Below are 13815 nucleotides of genomic sequence, written 5' to 3'. Positions count from 1 at the left end.
TTTATATTTAGAAAAGGCACTTGGTTGAAATGAACATATTCTATACACCAAATTTTGGAATGTAAATAGTAAGGAAAGTGAGAAGAAAAAGTAAGTGACCTTTCTTCTATGGCATAGTAAAACATATAAAGATCTTTCTTTATATAAAAAAATAAATAAATTATATATAAATAAATAAACCTTTAAAGAAAATAGGAGATGCTTGCAATGTCTTGAAATATGAAAGGACTTCTTAAATATAAAAACAATAGAAGAATTCAAGAAGGAAAATGGTGATTTTTTCCAAGTTAGAAAGTTAAAATTTTGAAAAACATACTAAAATTAAATTTATATTTAAAGCACGTTTATAGCATGGCTATAGCAAGCATCACAAGCAAAACAAAACAAAACAAAACAAAACAAAAAAGAAACAAAAAACAAAAGCAAAAAAGGAATATCTCTATTACATCAGTAGCTTCTAAAAGGCTTGAGAAAAATCTACATATGTAGTGTATAGTAAATGAATAAATAATAATTATAAAAATGGCTGGTTGAACTAAAAATGTTAAACTTCTATTTTTTCAAGAATAATTTTTAACTTTGTTTTTTATCGCTTATACAGAATATACAGTTTTATCATCTCTTTGGGACCTAGTTCAGCAATTTTTGTATCACCTGACCTAGTTATACAACTTTATTCAAGTTATGTTATAGCGTAGTTATTAAGAAAACTAGCACTGGGGAGAGAGTCTTACCATCTAGTGTATGACATTGTGTAAGTTACTTTTCTGGTTTTGTCATCTATAAAGTAGAAATAATTTTACCTACATTATTGACAAGTGTTTTACTATAAAGAAAGCATATAGTATTCATCTACAAAATTACATTTCAAATGCTATATGATATGATTTAGCAAACATTTATTGTATAAAACCTTTATTCATTAAGTTCCAAGTTTATGATAAATATATACGAATGAGTTCTGTATAATGCCCAGGCAGCACACATAAACACGGAAAATGCATGCATTCACAATATGTTCTGTATTGTGTGATTAAAGGTCATTGTTATTTTCACTTTTATGTCTATTTCAAAGAATTTCCAAATATTTCCGTTTTCCAAAATATTCCACATGAGCATGTGTTACTTATTGAGTCAGGAAATAATAAAAGCAATCAATAAACTTTCCAAAAATTTCTCTTTGTTCTCGTCTTTGTTTTTTGTTTAGCAATTATATACTATGCCAAAACTAAAATTGCCTAGTGTTTTTTTATCATGGGGAGTCCATATTTACTTCTGCCATCTGGAAATGTGGTTTACACCATAGAGAGTCGCAGATCATAATACAATGAACTACCATATGTGACAGAATTCAATTTTGTTCCAAAATGTTGTATAGTAAAAATTTGATTGTATGCAGTATTATACCACCTGCATTGTCACAAAGAGGTATTTCCGTAGGTTTTGCAAGAACGCAACTGTTCATTGTTTTTTACTTTTACTTTTCCCATGGATATTAACACTATAATTCATATATTGTCTGGTTAATTGAACCAACATGCATTAAAATTAGTCTAAGATAATTACTCTTCCCTTCTACACAAAGGAACAATGTCATTACGTGCAATAGAAAATTGTATTCCTTAAAGCAATGCAATTCACTTCAGATTTGACTTTCTATTGTGTAATTGCACCATCACCAGAGGAAATGGAAAACATTTTTACAGATGTTTGCATATTATCAGATATCAGATTTGGAAGGTCGATTGGGAAAAATATTATACACTTTCAAAATTTCACATTACATGGTGATTTGTTTATAATTCAGAAAATATTTATCTACTTTCTCTTTGCTTTCATTAAAATATAGTTCTTTAGAGTGGATAATGATTTAAGATACAAAGTGGTCTTTTCTGAGAGTATAAACTAAAGGATCTGTGACCTTCAGCAACTGAATTATTGTCTTCTCTTTTCACCACTTCTTTTCTGATGTGAGTTGGTCAGCTTCTCATCATCTCAACCATTGCTTTATGGTAGGCTGTTAGTAGGTACACTTGAAAATACCCAAAGTAGACAATGAAAACCTCATAGACTTGTATTACAGGTATAAATAAGGAGACTTTACCCTGATCCTTACAACGAAAATTGTTTGTTTAATTGGAACATTAAGGCTTGGAAAATAGGCATTAAATTCGGTGGTATACCTTCCAGAAGAGCATAGTTATTCCTTCTAGTGTTAATGCACTGTTACGCGGTCCTCAAGTAGAAAAGGAATCAGTGGAGTATATTATCACTGCATCCACTACACATATGAAGCATTGATTATTAGCAGTTTCAGGAACAAACAATACTAAAAGCAATATTGAACTCAGACTAAACTCTGGTACTGAGATGTCTTTCTTGAAAAACCTACTGGCAGTAAATACAGCTATTGCTATTTGTAACCAATCTTTCTTTACAATTTGGGTATTTTTTTGCTTGTTTCCCACACTCTTTTCATCTCGGTCACCTCTATCAGATCTTATAGTGGGGTGGTGTCAAAAGTATTTCACAGGATGATCACATAATTTTTTAGCAGAATAAGACAATATATTATTGGAAGACATACTCCTCTGCATTTCTTTTTTCATTCTGTGATCCATTTCTCTTTGAGAGATGGCACTTATATTGTAAAAAAAAAAAAATCTGGAATTTTATTAAGCAAACTATATAATCTGAAATCCAAGCTTAGAAACAAATGTGCGCATTACCTACTAGAAAATAAAGATTTTTAAAAACTCTCCAGCTATGAAAGGAAAATGGTCATGAATCAGGTGTAAATTTTGGCTCTCTGGGTCTCCTCAGCTCCACATTTTTTTTCAGAGGGCATTTAGCCCATCTGTTAACATTCATGTTAAATGTCAAATATTAACACTATATATACGTAGGATTTGCCTCTTATTTACTCTGTAAATGTTTGCTACCAAATATTTAACCTGCTGTGGTGGTACCCCCCACCCCATGTGCACATTGCTTCTGCTCAGTTGTTCTGTGAGTGGTAAACAGGTGGACTCCATGCTCTTGACATATTGTCTTTGTTTTAAATATATATACTGGTGATAGCCAAAGTATTTTGTATTTCTTTTAGAAGAACATCGTTCTGAGCAGGTAGGAGTCAAATTTAAGACTAATTTGTCATTAGGAGAAATATGTATATCACATGTTGATATTAAGCACTTAGAATAATGTAAAATGTACATTAAAACATATTAGCTATTATTTCTCTATTGTCTCAAAGAGGATTTAGTTATCTGATTATAATTGATATGCAAATAATTTTTAAATTAAAAAATCCAAATATCCCTTTATTGAGAACATGAACTTATAGAGTGATTATAGTCAATACATGAAGGGAAGGCACACACAGATGCACACATCCACCTGTGTAGTATGGATATACCACAGTTGAGTTATCAGTTCATCAGTTGATGGGCATTTGGTTGTTTCCGAGTGTTGCCTTTAGTGAGTGAGTGACTATAAACATGTCCCCATAAAGGATTTTGTGACAGACATGTTTTATGTATTCCTGCATAAATATTGAGGAATGGAATAGCTGCTTTTATGATAAGTATATGTTTACCTTTGCCAATTTTAATTGAAGTCATAGGTACATTTTGCATTCTGATTAAAAGCATGGGTTTTGGTTTCTACAAATGCTTTTCCAGCATTTTTTTTTTTTTTTTTTTTTTTTTTTTTTTTTTTTTTTTATTTTTTTTATTTTTTTTTTTTATTTTTTTTTATTTTTTTTTTTTTTTATTGGTGTTCAATTTACTAACATACAGAATAACACCCAGTGCCCGTCACCCATGCACTCCCACCCCCCGCCCTCCTCCCCTTCTACCACCCCTAGTTCGTTTCCCAGAGTTAGCAGTCTTTATGTTCTGTCTCCCTTTCTGATATTTCCCACACATTTCTTCTCCCTTCCCTCATCTTCCCTTTCACTATTATTTATATTCCCCAAATGAATGAGAACATATAATGTTTGTCCTTCTCCGACTGACTTACTTCACTCAGCATAATACCCTCCAGTTCCATCCACGTTGAAGCAAATGGTGGGTATTTGTCATTTCTAATAGCTGAGTAATATTCCATTGTATACATAAACCACATCTTCTTTATCCATTCATCTTTCGTTGGACACCGAGGCTCCTTCCACAGTTTGGCTATCGTGGCCATTGCTGCTAGAAACATCGGGGTGCAGGTGTCCCAGCGTTTCATTGCATTTGTATCTTTGGGGTAAATCCCCAACAGTGCAATTGCTGGGTCGTAGGGCAGGTATATTTTTAACTGTTTGAGGAACCTCCACACAGTTTTCCACAGTGGCTGCACCAGTTCACATTCCCACCAACAGTGTAAGAGGGTTCCCTTTTCTCCACATCCTCTCCAACATTTGTTGTTTCCTGCCTTGTTAATTTTTCCCATTCTCACTGGTGTGAGGTGGTATCTCATTGTGGTTTTGATTTGTATTTCCCTGATGGCAAGTGATGCAGAGCATTTTCTCATGTGCATGTTGGCCATGTCTATGTCTTCTTCTGTGAGATTTCTGTTCATGTCTTTTGCCCATTTCATGATTGGATTGTTTGTTTCTTTGGTGTTGAGTTTAATAAGTTCTTTATAGATCTTGGAAACTAGCCCTTTATCTGATATGTCATTTGCAAATATCTTCTCCCATTCTGTAGGTTGTCTTTGAGTTTTGTTGACTGTATCCTTTGCTGTGCAAAAGCTTCTTATCTTGATGAAGTCCCAATAGTTCATTTTTGCTTTTGTTTCTTTTGCCTTCGTGGATGTATCTTGCAAGAAGTTACTATGGCCGAGTTCAAAAAGGGTGTTGCCTGTGTTCTTCTCTAGGATTTTGATGGAATCTTGTCTCACATTTAGATCTTTCATCCATTTTGAGTTTATCTTTGTGTATGGTGAAAGAGAGTGGTCTAGTTTCATTCTTCTGCATGTGGATGTCCAATTTTCCCAGCACCATTTATTGAAGAGACTGTCTTTCTTCCAATGGATAGTCTTTCCTCCTTTATCGAATATTAGTTGCCCATAAAGTTCAGGGTCCACTTCTGGATTCTCTATTCTGTTCCACTGATCTATGTGTCTGTTTTTGTGCCAGTACCACACTGTCTTGATGACCACAGCTTTGTAGTACAACCTGAAATCTGGCATTGTGATGCCCCCAGATATGGTTTTCTTTTTTAAAATTCCCCTGGCTATTCGGGGTCTTTTCTGATTCCACACAAATCTTAAAATAATTTGTTCTAACTCTCTGAAGAAAGTCCATGGTATTTTGATAGGGATTGCATTAAACGTGTATATTGCCCTGGGTAACATTGACATTTTCACAATATTAATTCTGCCAATCCATGAGCATGGAATATTTTTCCATCTCTTTGTGTCTTCCTCAATTTCTTTCAGAAGTGTTCTATAGTTTTGAGGGTATAGATCCTTTACATCTTTGGTGAGGTTTATTCCTAGGTATCTTATGCTTTTGGGTGCAATTGTAAATGGGATTGACTCCTTAATTTCTCTTTCTTCAGTCTCATTGTTAGTGTATAGAAATGCCACTGACTTCTGGGCATTGATTTTGTATCCTGCCACGCTACCGAATTGCTGTATGAGTTCTAGCAATCTTGGGGTGGAGACTTTTGGGTTTTCTATGTAGAGTATCATGTCATCGGCGAAGAGGGAGAGTTTGACTTCTTCTTTGCCAATTTGAATGCCTTTAATGTCTTTTTGTTGTCTGATTGCTGAGGCTAGGACTTCCAGTACTATGTTGAATAGCAGTGGTGAGAGTGGACATCCCTGTCTTGTTCCTGATCTTAGGGGAAAGGCTCCCAGTGCTTCCCCATTGAGAATGATATTTGCTGTGGGCTTTTCATAGATGGCTTTTAAGATGTCGAGGAATGTTCCCTCTATCCCTACACTCTGAAGAGTTTTGATCAGGAATGGATGCTGTATTTTGTCAAATGCTTTCTCTGCATCCAATGAGAGGATCATATGGTTCTTTGTTTTTCTCTTGCTGATATGATGAATCACATTGATTGTTTTACGGGTGTTGAACCAGCCTTGTGTCCCAGGGATAAATCCTACTTGGTCATGGTGAATAATTTTCTTAATGTACTGTTGGATCCTATTGGCCAGTATCTTGTTGAGAATTTTTGCATCCATGTTCATCAGGGATATTGGTCTGTAATTCTCCTTTTTGGCGGGGTCTTTGTCTGGCTTTGGAATTAAGGTGATGCTGGCTTCATAGAACGAATTTGGAAGTACTCCATCTCTTTCTATCTTTCCAAACAGCTTTAGGAGAATAGGTATGATTTCTTCTTTAAACGTTTGATAAAATTCTCCTGGGAAGCCATCTGGCCCTGGACTCTTGTGTCTTGGGAGGTTTTTGATGACTGCTTCAATTTCCTCCCTGGTTATTGGCCTGTTCAGGTTTTCTATTTCTTCCTGTTCCAGTTTTGGTAGTTTGTGGCTTTCCAGAAATGCGTCCATTTCTTCTAGATTGCCTAATTTATTGGCGTATAGCTGTTCATAATATGTTTTTAAAATCGTTTGTATTTCCTTGGTGTTGGTAGTGATCTCTCCTTTCTCATTCATGATTTTATTAATTTGAGTCTTCTCTCTCTTCTTTTTAATAAGGCTGGCTAATGGTTTATCTATCTTATTAATTCTTTCAAAGAACCAACTCCTGGTTCTGTTGATCTGTTCCACAGTTCTTCTGGTCTCGATTTCGTTGAGTTCTGCTCGAATCTTTATTAGCTCCCTTCTTCTCTTGGGTGTAGGATCTATTTGCTGTTTTTTCTCTAGCTCCTTTATGTGTAAGGTTAGCTTTTGTATTTGAGTTCTTTCCAGTTTTTGAATGGATGCTTGTATTGCGATGTATTTCCCCCTTAGGACTGCTTTTGCTGCATCCCAAAGATTTTGAACGGTTGTATCTTCATTCTCATTAGTTTCCATGAATCTTTTTAATTCTTCCTTAATTTCCTGGTTGACCCTTTTATCTTTTAGCAGGATGGTCCTTAACCTCCATGTGTTTGAGGTCCTTCCAAACTTCTTGTTGTGATTTAGTTCTAATTTCAAGGCATTATGGTCCGAGAATATGCAGGGGACAATCCCAATCTTTTGGTATCGGTTCAGACCCGATTTGTGACCCAATATGTGGTCTATTCTGGAGAAAGTTCCATGTGCGCTTGAGAAGAATGTGTATTCAGTTGAGTTTGGATGTAAAGTTCTGTAGATATCTGTGAAATCCATCTGGTCCAGTGTATCATTTAAAGCTCTCGTTTCTTTGGAGATGTTTTGCTTAGAAGACCTATCGAGTATAGAAAGAGCTAGATTGAAGTCACCAAGTATAAGTGTATTATTATCTAAGTATTTCTTCACTTTGGTTAATAATTGATTTATATATTTGGCAGCTCCCACATTCGGAGCATATATATTGAGGATTGTTAAGTCCTCTTGTTGAATAGATCCTTTAAGTATGATATAGTGTCCCTCTTCATCTCTCACTACAGTCTTTGGGGTAAATTTTAGTTTATCTGATATAAGGATGGCTACCCCTGCTTTCTTTTGAGGACCATTCGAATGGTAAATGGTTCTCCAACCTTTTATTTTCAGGCTGTAGGTGTCCTTCTGTCTAAAATGAGTCTCTTGTAGACAGCAAATAGATGGGTCCTGCTTTTTTATCCAGTCTGAAACCCTGCGCCTTTTGATGGGGTCATTAAGCCCGTTCACATTCAGAGTTACTATTGAGAGATATGAGTTTAGTGTCATCATGATATCTATTCAGTCTTTGTTTTTGTGGACTGTTCCACTGAACTTCTTCTTAAAGGGGAATTTTAAGAGGCCCCCTTAAAATTTCTTGCAGAGCTGGTTTGGAGGTCACATATTCTTTTAGTTGCTGCCTGTCTTGGAAGCTCTTTATCTCTCCTTCCATTTTGAATGAGAGCCTTGCTGGATAAAGTATTCTTGGTTGCATGTTCTTTTCATTTAGGACCCTGAATATATCCTGCCAGCCCTTTCTGGCCTGCCAGGTCTCTGTGGAGAGGTCTGCTGTTACCCTAATACTCCTCCCCATAAAAGTCAGGGATTTCTTGTCTCTTGCTGCTTTAAGGATCTTCTCCTTATCTTTGGAATTTGCAAGCTTCACAATTAAATGTCGAGGTGTTGAACGGTTTTTATTGATTTTAGGGGGGGATCTCTCTATTTCCTGGATCTGAATGCCTGTTTCCCTTCCCAGATTAGGAAAGTTTTCAGCTAGAATTTGTTCAAATACATATTCTGGCCCTCTGTCCCTTTCGGCGCCCTCGGGAACCCCAATTAAACGTAGGTTTTTCTTCCTCAGGCTGTCGTTTATTTCCCTTAATCTATCTTCATGGTCTTTTAATTGTTTGTCTCTTTTTTCCTCAGTTTCCCTCTTTGCTGTCAACTTGTCTTCTAGGTCACTCACTCGTTCTTCCACCTCGTTAACCCTCGTCGTTAGGACTTCTAGTTTGGATTGCATCTCATTCAATTGGTTTTTAATTTCTGCCTGATTAGCTCTAAATTCTGCAGTCATGAAGTCTCTTGAGTCCTTTATACTTTTTTCTAGAGCCACCAGTAGCTGTATAATAGTGCTTCTGAATTGGCTTTCTGACATTGAATTGTAATCCAGATTTTGTAACTCTGTGGGAGAGAGGACTGTTTCTGATTCTTTCTTTTGAGGTGAGGTTTTCCTTCTAGTCATTTTGCTCAGTGCAGAGTGGCCAAAAGCAAGTTGTATTGGGAAAAAGAGAAAAAGAGAGGAGAGAAAGAAGGAAAGAAAAGAGAAAGAGAAAAAAAAAGGGAAGAAAAAGAAAAAAAAACGAAAAAAAAAAAAAGAAGAAAGAGAAAGAAAAAGAAAGGAGAAAAAAAGGGGGTGGGGGAAGGAAACAAATCAAAAAGCAAAACAAAACAAAAACAAAAACAAAAACAAAAACAAACAAACAAAAAAAAGAACCACCGAGGAGTATCTTCTGATTCTGTGTTCTTTAAGTCCCTTGGCTTCTCCTGGAAGTTGTCCGTCTAGCTGGTGTTCTGGGGGAGGGGCCTGTTGTGCTGATTTTCAGGTGTTAGCAGTTGGGGGAGCTGCTGTGCCCCTGCCTGGTGCAGGGCTCGGTGGGGGTTGTTTACCCCGTGAGGCCGCAGGAGGAACAGCCCCAGTGGCGGGGCAGCTCTGGAAACCTGGATTCAGCTCCGGCAGGAACTCCGTCTGCAGGGCCTGGAGGCTCCGGGGCGGGGCCGCTGATGTGCTCAGCTGGGGCAGGAGCGTCCTCGCTGTCCTGGGCCCTCCCGGCCTCTGCCTGTCCCGGGGGAGGCGGGATCCTGGGCTGTGTCCCGGCGCCCTGTGCTCCGGGGCCTGCGCTGTTGGATTCGCGCTCCCGGGCCGCGCAACCCCCTCCGCGGAGCTGCCGCCCGAGCCCCTCCGAGCTGCTCCTGGAACCGCGCAGCCCCCTCCGCACGGAGCCTCTTCTTCTGCCCGAGCCCCTCCGAGCTGCTCCCGGGGCCGCGCAGCCCCCTCCGCGGAGCCGCCGCCCGAGCCCCTTCAGCTGCTCCGGGTCCCGCCGGTCCCGCCGTGCGCGCTGCAGCCCTTAGGGAGCTCGGCGCACTCTCCTGGGCGCGCAGTTGCTGTTACTGTCCCCGGGAGCCCGAGGGCCTCCTCGCCCTCCTGGTCCTGCTCCAACTCCCCACGAGCCCCTTTCCGCCCGGGAAGGTCGGTGCAGCTGCTGCGTCTCCGGGACGGGGCTCTCCTGTCCTGGGGACACTCGCCCCGGCCTCAGCCCGGCTCCTCGCGGGGCCCCTCCCCCTTGGAGGCCTTTGTTCCTTTATTCCTTTTCCCCCGTCTTCCTACCTTGATAGAAGCGCGAACTCTTCTCACTGTAGCATTCCAGCTGGTCTCTCTTTGAATCTCAGGCCGAATTCATAGATTTTCAGGATAATTTGAAGGTTTTCTAGGTAGTTTGGTGGAGACAGGTGATTTGGAGACCCTGCTCCTCCGCCATCTTGCTCCTCCCCCCCTTTTCCAGCATTTTTAATTGTCTGTTTCTCTTGTTGTGTTTTTAGATTTTTGAACATATTAGCTATGTGGTTTTAAATTGATTTCCCCCTAATGACTAATTCTATTGAATATCTTTTTCTGGTGGTTTTCTTTCCTATACCTTCTTTAGTGAAGTTACCCAATTTTATGGAGGGTTGTCTTATTCCTGAATGATAAGAATTCTTGACAGGTTTGTGTGTCCTGCAAACTTTCCTTCAGGATGTAACTAACATTTTCACTGTATGAATATTCTTTTTCAAAGAATGTAAGTTTTAAATTTTTATGAAGTTCAATTTATCAATCAGATTTATAAATTATAATTTATAAATCATATTTTTATGCCCTGCATGATTTCAGCCAAGCAAAAGTCACAAGGGATTTGCCCTGTATTTTCTACTATTGGATGAATTTCAGTTGTACACTTAGGCCTATAGTTTATGTTGCAAAGTATGTGTGCTGCCTCAGGATTTTATTCCCATAACACTATCCAGTTATTTCAGAACACTTTGTTGAAAATATCATCCTTCTCCCATTGATTTTTCTTGGCACTTTGGTCAAAAATTAGTTGGCCACACATGTCTGTCTTTATTTCTGGACTTCATGCATAGATCAACATACTGGCCCTAAAGGAATCTCTTTGTTCTATCTAGAAGGATAACCTTACTGGAAACTAGCCAAATAATTTAATTATGTGGGATTCAGAGTTACAGAGTAATTCATTAAGACTTTCATGTAACTGTTAAAAGGAGGGATATGTCTCCAAAGTTATATTTCTTTTTTTTCCCAAAGTTATATTTCAAAACAATAAACATCTATAACTTGGGATGCTTAGATGGCTCAGTGATTGGGTATCTGCCTTTGGCTCAGGTTATGATCCCGGGGTCCTTGGATTGAGTCCTGCATCCGGTTCCCCACAGGGAGCCTTCTTCTCTCTCTGCCTGTGCTCATGTCTCTCATGAATAAGTAAATACAATCTTTTTTTTTTAAGTCTGTAATTTGCTAGACTTGAGAACGTATTCTTTGCGCAGAGAAGTAAACCTTTAAAAAGTTGTTTTTTTCCATTTACTCAAAATATACATAGTAATAATTAACATAAGCAAACAGGCATATTAGTAAGAAAAATGTGACACGGTTGATTGGTAATTCTTTATCTGGAAAAGGATTCTGACTTTGCTATTGATTATTAAACTCTTTTCCTAGCATCAGGGGCCTGGTTGCTCATTGGGGCTGAAAAATCAGTCATATGAATTTAGCAAATATATTCAAAACATTGTTTGTTCAAAAAGTGATGAGGATCAAGCTAAATACTCCCAGATATGATGTAGAGCTGAGATCCAGAGAGCCATAATTTATGCCTGATTCCTGATGATTTTTCTGTCACACCTGACGAATTGTTTTTTAAATCTTTGTTTTTTAGTAGGTAATGAACACATTTGTTTCTAAGCTTAGGTTTTAACTTCTTATATGGTTTGCTTAATAAAGTTTGTGGATTTTTTTTTTTACAATATAAGCAACATCTTTCAAAGAAATGTATCACAAAAAATACAGTAGAAATGAGCCTGCCTTCAAATTGTACAATCATGTTAAAAAAAATGTTATCATTCTATGGAATACCTTTGATAACACCACATTGTAAAATCTGATAAATGTGACCCAATCAAGAGGAAAAAAATAAAAAGAGGAGAAAAAAAGAGTGAGGTAAACTAACAAAAAATACCCAGAACATCAGGAAAGATTGGTTATGAATAGTAATAACTGTATTTATTGCTAATAGATTTTTCAAGGAAGACAAATTCAAGGGAAAATGATAGCAAAGGGTCACCCTCATACATACAGAGGACAAAAACAGTTCAGGGTGTGCAAGAGCAGAGCAGCAGCACTAATTCCTGGACACAGCACATGAAGTCATACCAGGCAAAAACAAAGAGAATTACCTTTGCCACATATGGTTAAGTATTTTTGCCAATTGCTCAGCATTGAATGGATGTGACTATTTTGTATTTGCCAAGATTCAGTCACAGCAACTGCTTCATCTAGCTTAAACAGAAAGGGTCCTCTATAGGTTATTTGTTGGCTAACAGTTTTGGAGGGGCCAGGGAAAAAAAGTTTATGACACACAGCCAGGACTTACTTATGTCCAAACTTAGCATACTTTTTTTTTCTTTTTTAACAAAAATTATTTGAACCACTGCACAGCACTAGATACTCAAAAAGCCAGAGGCCAGTACCAGACAGCCAGCATCTCTGCCAAAGAAAAAGTAATAATCTCCACAATGAATATAGCTAAGGGAGCTCAGAGCGCACTGAGTCTGCACCACAACTTTCAAATCTTCTTTGGAAGTATGTGCTGCTCTTTGCCCTGGCTTGTGGCAAGACATCCTGGGAAGCAGCGTTCTGATTCCACCTTGGCAATTCACAAGGTAGACAAATGCCAAATGAGGCTGTGGTCTGACACTTGACAGATATTGACTATAAAATAATATCATTTCTCGTTTGTGGCATGTGATCATGCCTGATCAAGTATTTGAATAAAGGACCTATTGTTCTAACCCTAGATAACAGAGCTTTCTTTCTTAACTAATTTAAGTGTATCTTCATGGACTCCAATATTCTTTGCATATATGATGTAGATAAATGGACTTGGTATACATGATCATAATTTTGCCTTCAAATTCAGCCACACTTACAAGGAAGCATAAAATAAAGCCTGTCAGAGAAAGTACAGTTAACCAAGCTATTTCTATCTAGTTGAGTGAATTTTCACTGAAGCAGAATTTTTTCTTGTGAAATCTTAAAAGGAGGACTTCTATTTGAAAGTAGAAGCAGACATGTCTTAAGAAGTGGATTCTGTCATGTTCTAGCTAAAACATGCACACAAATATTAGGAGGCTAAATATATGTAATATTAAGTAGTATTCTATAATATTTAATTATGATATTATATAACTATTATAGAATATATAATAATTATATGATATATGTAATATATTAGATATATATTTTTATATAAAAAGATAATTTATAGCATTACTATAAACCAAGACTGATAATCAAGCTCCATCTAGAATCTGGAAGGAATATAAATTAAAGTTTTTGGTTAATAGTGCTGAACTGGAGAATTGGAGTCTTTAGAGGTCTATCATGAAATAAGAGATTTCCATCCAACATGAATGACAGTGTAAATGTACTGTATTATTCTCTACTGTTGGAACTTCCCTGGCATTCTTTTTAGGATCCACATAATTAGGATCTAATTATCATTAGTGTTACCTGTCATGTCTTACTAAAGATCCATATGATTAGAATCTCAGACATCCAGGAAATGTGACAAGCAAGTAAACAAAGAAAATTAATAGCAGGTTGTTTATTGCCTGATACTGTTTTCTCATCCTTTTACCAATAATAATATATATTTTTATTGTATTCACCTTGAAAAGTGCCAAGCCCTATTGCATCCAATGCTTTCTCCTCTCTGCACTTGGATAAGAGTAGCTGAAAGGAAGTACTGTTGTATATACTTTCACTCTAGTAGGAAACACTATACATCCAATTCCATTGCTTCATATATTATATTCATACTGATGACTCTGGGAAAGAGTTAAGAACAGATTTCTTCTCTCCTGGGCACTCAAGAGGCAATGATGATCTCAGCAAAATCTACTTGTAAATATTGCAATGCGATTTATAGCAGCAGGATTATCTGAGGCAGTTCTTCCCTAAGAGTTTTTGAAAGCAGAGTATAC

General features: G+C 37.4%; 1 long non-coding RNA gene across 1 annotated transcript in view; it reads left to right on the top strand.

Moving 5' to 3' along the window:
• Positions 1 to 3735, top strand: part of LOC144324195 (uncharacterized) — a 187377-nt gene extending 183642 nt beyond the window's left edge. The window contains exon 2 of the long non-coding RNA XR_013389711.1: positions 3684 to 3735. This is a non-coding gene — a long non-coding RNA (uncharacterized LOC144324195). The remainder of the gene's footprint in view (positions 1 to 3683) is intronic.
• The last annotated feature ends 10080 nt before the right edge of the window (positions 3736 to 13815 follow it).

The sequence above is a fragment of the Canis aureus genome, chromosome 1 (genome assembly GCF_053574225.1).
Source record: "Canis aureus isolate CA01 chromosome 1, VMU_Caureus_v.1.0, whole genome shotgun sequence".
Lineage (NCBI taxonomy): Eukaryota > Metazoa > Chordata > Mammalia > Carnivora > Canidae > Canis > Canis aureus.
Note: the sequence above shows the minus strand (reverse complement) of the source record. Positions and strands in the feature narration are given on the sequence as shown.